This window comes from Anomaloglossus baeobatrachus, unplaced genomic scaffold (assembly GCF_048569485.1).
Source record: "Anomaloglossus baeobatrachus isolate aAnoBae1 unplaced genomic scaffold, aAnoBae1.hap1 Scaffold_31, whole genome shotgun sequence".
Taxonomy (NCBI): domain Eukaryota; kingdom Metazoa; phylum Chordata; class Amphibia; order Anura; family Aromobatidae; genus Anomaloglossus; species Anomaloglossus baeobatrachus.
The window spans coordinates 847,246-854,750 of record NW_027442512.1 but is presented as its reverse complement, the minus strand read 5'-3'; positions in this window follow the sequence as shown (position 1 = coordinate 854,750).

Genomic DNA, 7,505 nt, shown 5'->3' with positions numbered 1-7,505 from the left:
GCTTCAAAATGGCCAAAAGTTGCAATACCCCCCCAAAGGAACAATTTCGCCTCAAAATGCTGAAAAGTTGCAATACCCCCCCAAAGGAACAATTTCGCTTCAAAATGGCCAAAAGTTGCAATACCCCCCCAAAGGAACAATTTCGCTTCAAAATGGCCAAAAGTTGCAATACCCCCCCAAAGTAACAATTTCGCCTCAAAATGGCAAAAAATTGCAATACCCTCCAAAGGAACAATTTCGCCTCAAAATGCCGAAAAGTTGCAATAGCCCCCGAAAGGAACAATTTTGCTTCAAAATGGCCAAAAGTTGCAATACCCCCCCAAAGGAACAATTTCGCTTTAAAATGGCAAAAAATTGCAATACCCCCCCAAAGGAACAATTTCGCCTCAAAATGCCGAAAAGTTGCAATACCCCCCGAAAGGAACAATTTCGCTTCAAAATGGCCAAAAGTTGCAATACCCCCCAAAAGGAACAATTTCGCCTCAAAATGCCGAAAAGTTGCAATACCCCCCGAAAGGAACAATTTCGCTTCAAAATGGCCAAAAGATGCAATACCCCCCCAAAGGAACAATTTCGCCTCAAAATGCCGAAAAGTTGCAATACCCCCCGAAAGGAACAATTTCGCTTCAAAATGGCCAAAAGTTGCAATACCCTCCCAAAGGAACAATTTCGCCTCAAAATGGCAAAAAATTGCAATACCCCCCCAAAGGAACAATTTCACCTCAAAATGCCGAAAAGTTGCAATACCCCCCGAAAGGATCAATTTCGCTTCAAAATGGCCAAAAGATGCAATACCCCCCCAAAGCAACAATTTCACCTCAAAATGGCAAAAAATTGCAATACCCCCCCAAAGGAACAATTTCGCCTCAAAATATCCAAAAATTGTAAAACCCCCCCAAAGGAACAATTTCGCTTCAAAATGGCCAAAAGTTGCAATACCCCCCCAAAGGAACAATTTCGCCTCAAAATGGCAAAAAATTGCAATACCCCCCCAAAGGAACAATTTCGCCTCAAAATGCCGAAAAGTTGCAATACCCCCGAAAGGAACAATTTCGCTTCAAAATGGCCAAAAGTTGCAATACCCCCCAAAAGGAACAATTTCGCCTCAAAATGCCGAAAAGTTGCAATACCCCCCGAAAGGAACAATTTCGCTTCAAAATGGCCAAAAGTTGCAATACCCCCCAAAGGAACAATTTCACCTCAAAATGGCAAAAAATTGCAATACCCCCCCCAAAGGAACAATTTCGCCTCAAAATGCCGAAAAGTTGCAATACCCCCCCCAAAGGAACAATTTCGCCTCAAAATGCCGAAAAGTTGCAATACCCCCCCAAAGGAACAATTTCGCTTCAAAATGGCCAAAAGTTGCAATACCCCCCCAAGGGAACAATTTCTCCTCAAAATGGCAAAAAATTGCAATACCCCCCCAAAGCAACAATTTCACCTCAAAATGGCAAAAAATTGCAATACCCCCCCAAAGGAACAATTTCGCCTCAAAATATACAAAAATTGTAATACCCCCCCAAAGGAACAATTTCGCTTCAATATGGCCAAAAGTTGCAATACCCCCCAAAGGAACAATTTCGCCTCAAAATGGCAAAAAATTAAAATACCCCCCCAAAGGAACAATTTCACTTCAAAATGGCCAAAACTTGCAATACCCCCCCAAAGGAACAATTTCGCCTCAAAATGCCGAAAAGTTGCAATACCCCCCGAAAGGAACAATTTCGCTTCAAAATGGCCAAAAGTTGCAATACCCCCCCAAAGGAACAATTTCGCCTCAAAATGGCAAAAAATTGCAATACCCCCCCAAAAGAACAATTTCGCCTCAAAATGCCGAAAAGTTGCAATACCTCCCCAAAGGAACAATTTCGCTTCAAAATGGCCAAAAGTTTCAATACCCCCCCAAAGGAAAAATTTCGCCTCAAAATGAAAAAAAAATTGCAATACCCCCCCCCCAAAGGAACAATTTCACTTTAAAATGGCCAAAAGATGCAATACCCCCCCAAAGGAACAATTTCGCCTCAAAATGGCAAAAAATTGCAATACCACCCCAAAGGAACAATTTCACTTTAAAATGGCCAAAAGTTGCAATACCCCCCCAAAGGAACAATTTCGCTTCAAAATGGCCAAAAGTTGCAATACCCCCCAAAGGAACAATTTCACTTTAAAATGGCCAAAAGATGCAATACCCCCCCAAAGGAACAATTTCGCCTCAAAATGGCAAAAAATTGCAATACCACCCCAAAGGAACAACTTCGCCTCAAAATGGCAAAAATTTGCAATACCCCCCTCAAAGGAACAATTTCACTTTAAAATGGCCAAAAGATGCAATACCCCCCCAAAGGAACAATTTCGCCTCAAAATGGCAAAAAATTGCAATACCACCCCAAAGGAACAATTTCACTTTAAAATGGCCAAAAGTTGCAATACCCCCCCAAAGGAACAATTTCGCTTCAAAATGGCCAAAAGTTGCAATACCCCCCAAAGGAACAATTTCACTTTAAAATGGCCAAAAGATGCAATACCCCCCCAAAGGAACAATTTCGCCTCAAAATGGCAAAAAATTGCAATACCCCCCCAAAGGAACAATTTCGCCTCAAAATGCCGAAAAGTTGCAATACCCCCCGAAAGGAACAATTTCGCTTCAAAATGGCCAAAAGTTGCAATACCCCCCAAAAGGAACAATTTCGCCTCAAAATGCCGAAAAGTTGCAATACCCCCCGAAAGGAACAATTTCGCTTCAAAATGGCCAAAAGATGCAATACCCCCCCAAAGGAACAATTTCGCCTCAAAATGCCGAAAAGTTGCAATACCCCCCCAAAGGAACAATTTCGCCTCAAAATATCCAAAAATTGTAAAACCCCCCCAAAGGAACAATTTCGCTTCAAAATGGCCAAAAGTTGCAATACCCCCCCAAAGGAACAATTTCGCCTCAAAATGGCAAAAAATTGCAATACCCCCCCAAAGGAACAATTTCGCCTCAAAATGCCGAAAAGTTGCAATACCCCCGAAAGGAACAATTTCGCTTCAAAATGGCCAAAAGTTGCAATACCCCCCAAAAGGAACAATTTCGCCTCAAAATGCCGAAAAGTTGCAATACCCCCCGAAAGGAACAATTTCGCTTCAAAATGGCCAAAAGTTGCAATACCCCCCAAAGGAACAATTTCACCTCAAAATGGCAAAAAATTGCAATACCCCCCCAAAGGAACAATTTCGCCTCAAAATGCCGAAAAGTTGCAATACCCCCCCCAAAGGAACAATTTCGCCTCAAAATGCCGAAAAGTTGCAATACCCCCCCAAAGGAACAATTTCGCTTCAAAATGGCCAAAAGTTGCAATACCCCCCCAAGGGAACAATTTCTCCTCAAAATGGCAAAAAATTGCAATACCCCCCCAAAGCAACAATTTCACCTCAAAATGGCAAAAAATTGCAATACCCCCCCAAAGGAACAATTTCGCCTCAAAATATACAAAAATTGTAATACCCCCCCAAAGGAACAATTTCGCTTCAATATGGCCAAAAGTTGCAATACCCCCCAAAGGAACAATTTCGCCTCAAAATGGCAAAAAATTAAAATACCCCCCCAAAGGAACAATTTCACTTCAAAATGGCCAAAACTTGCAATACCCCCCCAAAGGAACAATTTCGCCTCAAAATGCCGAAAAGTTGCAATACCCCCCGAAAGGAACAATTTCGCTTCAAAATGGCCAAAAGTTGCAATACCCCCCCAAAAGAACAATTTCGCCTCAAAATGCCGAAAAGTTGCAATACCCCCCCAAAGGAACAATTTCGCTTCAAAATGGCCAAAAGTTGCAATACCCCCCCAAAGGAAAAATTTCGCCTCAAAATGAAAAAAAAATTGCAATACCCCCCCCCAAAGGAACAATTTCACTTTAAAATGGCCAAAAGATGCAATACCCCCCCAAAGGAACAATTTCGCCTCAAAATGGCAAAAAATTGCAATACCACCCCAAAGGAACAATTTCACTTTAAAATGGCCAAAAGTTGCAATACCCCCCCAAAGGAACAATTTCGCTTCAAAATGGCCAAAAGTTGCAATACCCCCCAAAGGAACAATTTCACTTTAAAATGGCCAAAAGATGCAATACCCCCCCAAAGGAACAATTTCGCCTCAAAATGGCAAAAAATTGCAATACCACCCCAAAGGAACAATTTCGCCTCAAAATGGCAAAAATTTGCAATACCCCCCTCAAAGGAACAATTTCACTTTAAAATGGCCAAAAGTTGCAATACCCCCCCAAAGGAAAAATTTCGCCTCAAAATGAAAAAAAAATTGCAATACCCCCCCCCAAAGGAACAATTTCGCCTCAAAATGCCGAAAAGTTGCAATACCCCCCGAAAGGAACAATTTCGCTTCAAAATGGCCAAAAGTTGCAATACCCCCCCAAAGGAACAATTTCGCTTCAAAATGGCCAAAAGTTGCAATACCCCCCCAAAGGAACAATTTCGCCTCAAAATGGCAAAAAATTGCAATACCCCCGAAAGGAACAATTTCGCCTCAAAATGGCAAAAAATTGCAATACCCCCCCAAAGGAACAATTTTGCCTCAAAATGCCGAAAAGTTGCAATACCCCCCCAAAGGAACAATTTCGCTTCAAAATGGCCAAAAGTTGCAATACCCCCCCAAAGGAACAATTTCACCTCAAAATGGCAAAAAATTGCAATACCCCCCCAAAGGAACAATTTCGCCTCAAAATGCTGAAAAGTTGCAATACCCCCCCAAAGGAACAATTTCGCTTCAAAATGGCCAAAAGTTGCAATACCCCCCCAAAGGAACAATTTCGCTTCAAAATGGCCAAAAGTTGCAATACCCCCCAAAGGAACAATTTCGCCTCAAAATGGCAAAAAATTGCAATACCCCCCAAAGGAACAATTTCGCCTCAAAATGCCGAAAAGTTGCAATACCCCCCCAAAGGAACAATTTCGCTTCAAAATGGCCAAAAGTTGCAATACCCCCCCAAAGGAACAATTTCGTTTCAAAATGGCAAAAAATTGCAATACCACCCCAAAGGAACAATTTCGCTTCAAAATGCCGAAAAGTTGCAATACCCCCCCGAAAGGAACAATTTCGCTTCAAAATGGCCAAAAGTTGCAATACCCCCCCAAAGGAACAATTTCGCCTCAAAACGAAAAAAAAATTGCAATGCCCCCCAAAGGAACAATTTCGCCTCAAAATGCCGTAAAGTTGCAATACCCCCCCAAAGGAACAATTTCGCTTCAAAATGGCCAAAAGTTGCAATACCCCCCCAAAGGAACAATTTCGCTTCAAAATGGCCAAAAGTTGCAATACCCCCCAAAGGAACAATTTCACTTTAAAATGGCCAAAAGATGCAATACCCCCCCAAAGGAACAATTTCGCCTCAAAATGGCAAAAAATTGCAATACCACCCCAAAGGAACAATTTCACTTTAAAATGGCCAAAAGTTGCAATACCCCCCCAAAGGAACAATTTCGCCTCAAAATGGCAAAAATTTGCAATACCCCCCTCAAAGGAACAATTTCACTTTAAAATGGCCAAAAGTTGCAATACCCCCCCAAAGGAACAATTTCGCCTCAAAATGGCAAAAAATTGCAATACCCCCCTCAAAGGATCAATTTCGCCTCAAAATGCCGAAAAGTTGCAATACCCCCCCAAAGGAACAATTTCACCTCAAAATGCCGAAAAGTTGCAATACCCCCCCAAAGGAACAATTTCGCTTCAAAATGGCCAAAAGTTGCAATACCCCCCCAAAGGAACAATTTCGCCTCAAAATGGCAAAAAATTGCAATACCCCCCAAAGGAACAATTTCACTCCAAAATGGCCAAAAGATGCAATACCCCCCCAAAGCAACAATTTCACCTCAAAATGGCAAAAAATTGCAATACCCCCCAAAGGAACAATTTCGCCTCAAAATGGCAAACAATTGCAATACCCCCCCAAAGGAACAATTTCGCCTCAAAATGCCGAAAAGTTGCAATACCCCCCCAAAGGATCAATTTCGCTTCTAAATGGCCAAAAGTTGCAATACCCTCCCAAAGGAACAATTTCGCTTCAAAATGGCCAAAAGTTGCAATACCCCCCCCAAAGTAACAATTTCGCCTCAAAATGGCAAAAAATTGCAATACCCTCCAAAGGAACAATTTCACCTCAAAATGCCGAAAAGTTGCAATAGCCCCCGAAAGGAACAATTTTGCTTCAAAATGGCCAAAAGTTGCAATACCCCCCCAAAGGAACAATTTCTCTTTAAAATGGCAAAAAATTGCAATACCCCCCCAAAGGAACAATTTCGCCTCAAAATGCCGAAAAGTTGCAATACCCCCCGAAAGGAACAATTTCGCTTCAAAATGGCCAAAAGTTGCAATACCCCCCAAAAGGAACAATTTCGCCTCAAAATGCCGAAAAGTTGCAATACCCCCCGAAAGGAACAATTTCGCTTCAAAATGGCCAAAAGATGCAATACCCCCCCAAAGGAACAATTTCGCCTCAAAATGCCGAAAAGTTGCAATACCCCCCGAAAGGAACAATTTCGCTTCAAAATGGCAAAAAATTGCAATACCCCCCGAAAGGAACAATTTCGCTTCAAAATGGCCAAAAGTTGCAATACCCCCCCAAAGGAACAATTTCGCCTCAAAATGCCGAAAAGTTGCAATACCCCCCGAAAGGAACAATTTCGCTTCAAAATGGCCAAAAGTTGCAATACCCTCCCAAAGGAACAATTTCGCCTCAAAATGGCAAAAAATTGCAATACCCCCCCCAAAGGAACAATTTCACCTCAAAATGCCGAAAAGTTGCAATACCCCCCGAAAGGATCAATTTCGCTTCAAAATGGCCAAAAGATGCAATACCCCCCCAAAGCAACAATTTCACCTCAAAATGGCAAAAAATTGCAATACCCCCCCAGAGGAACAATTTCGCCTCAAAATATCCAAAAATTGTAAAACCCCCCCAAAGGAACAATTTCGCTTCAAAATGGCCAAAAGTTGCAATACCCCCCCAAAGGAACAATTTCGCCTCAAAATGGCAAAAAATTGCAATACCCCCCCAAAGGAACAATTTCGCCTCAAAATGCTGAAAAGTTGCAATACCCCCCGAAAGGAACAATTTCGCTTCAAAATGGCCAAAAGTTGCAATACCCCCCAAAAGGAACAATTTCGCCTCAAAATGCCGAAAAGTTGCAATACCCCCCGAAAGGAACAATTTCGCTTCAAAATGGCCAAAAGTTGCAATACCCCCCAAAGGAACAATTTCACCTCAAAATGGCAAAAAATTGCAATACCCCCCCCAAAGGAACAATTTCGCCTCAAAATGCCGAAAAGTTGCAATACCCCCCCAAAGGAACAATTTCGCCTCAAAATGCCGAAAAGTTGCAATACCCCCCCAAAGGAACAATTTCGCTTCAAAATGGCCAAAAGTTGCAATACCCCCCCAAAGGAACAATTTCTCCTCAAAATGGCAAAAAATTGCAATACCCCCCCAAAGCAACAAATTCACCTCAAAATGGCA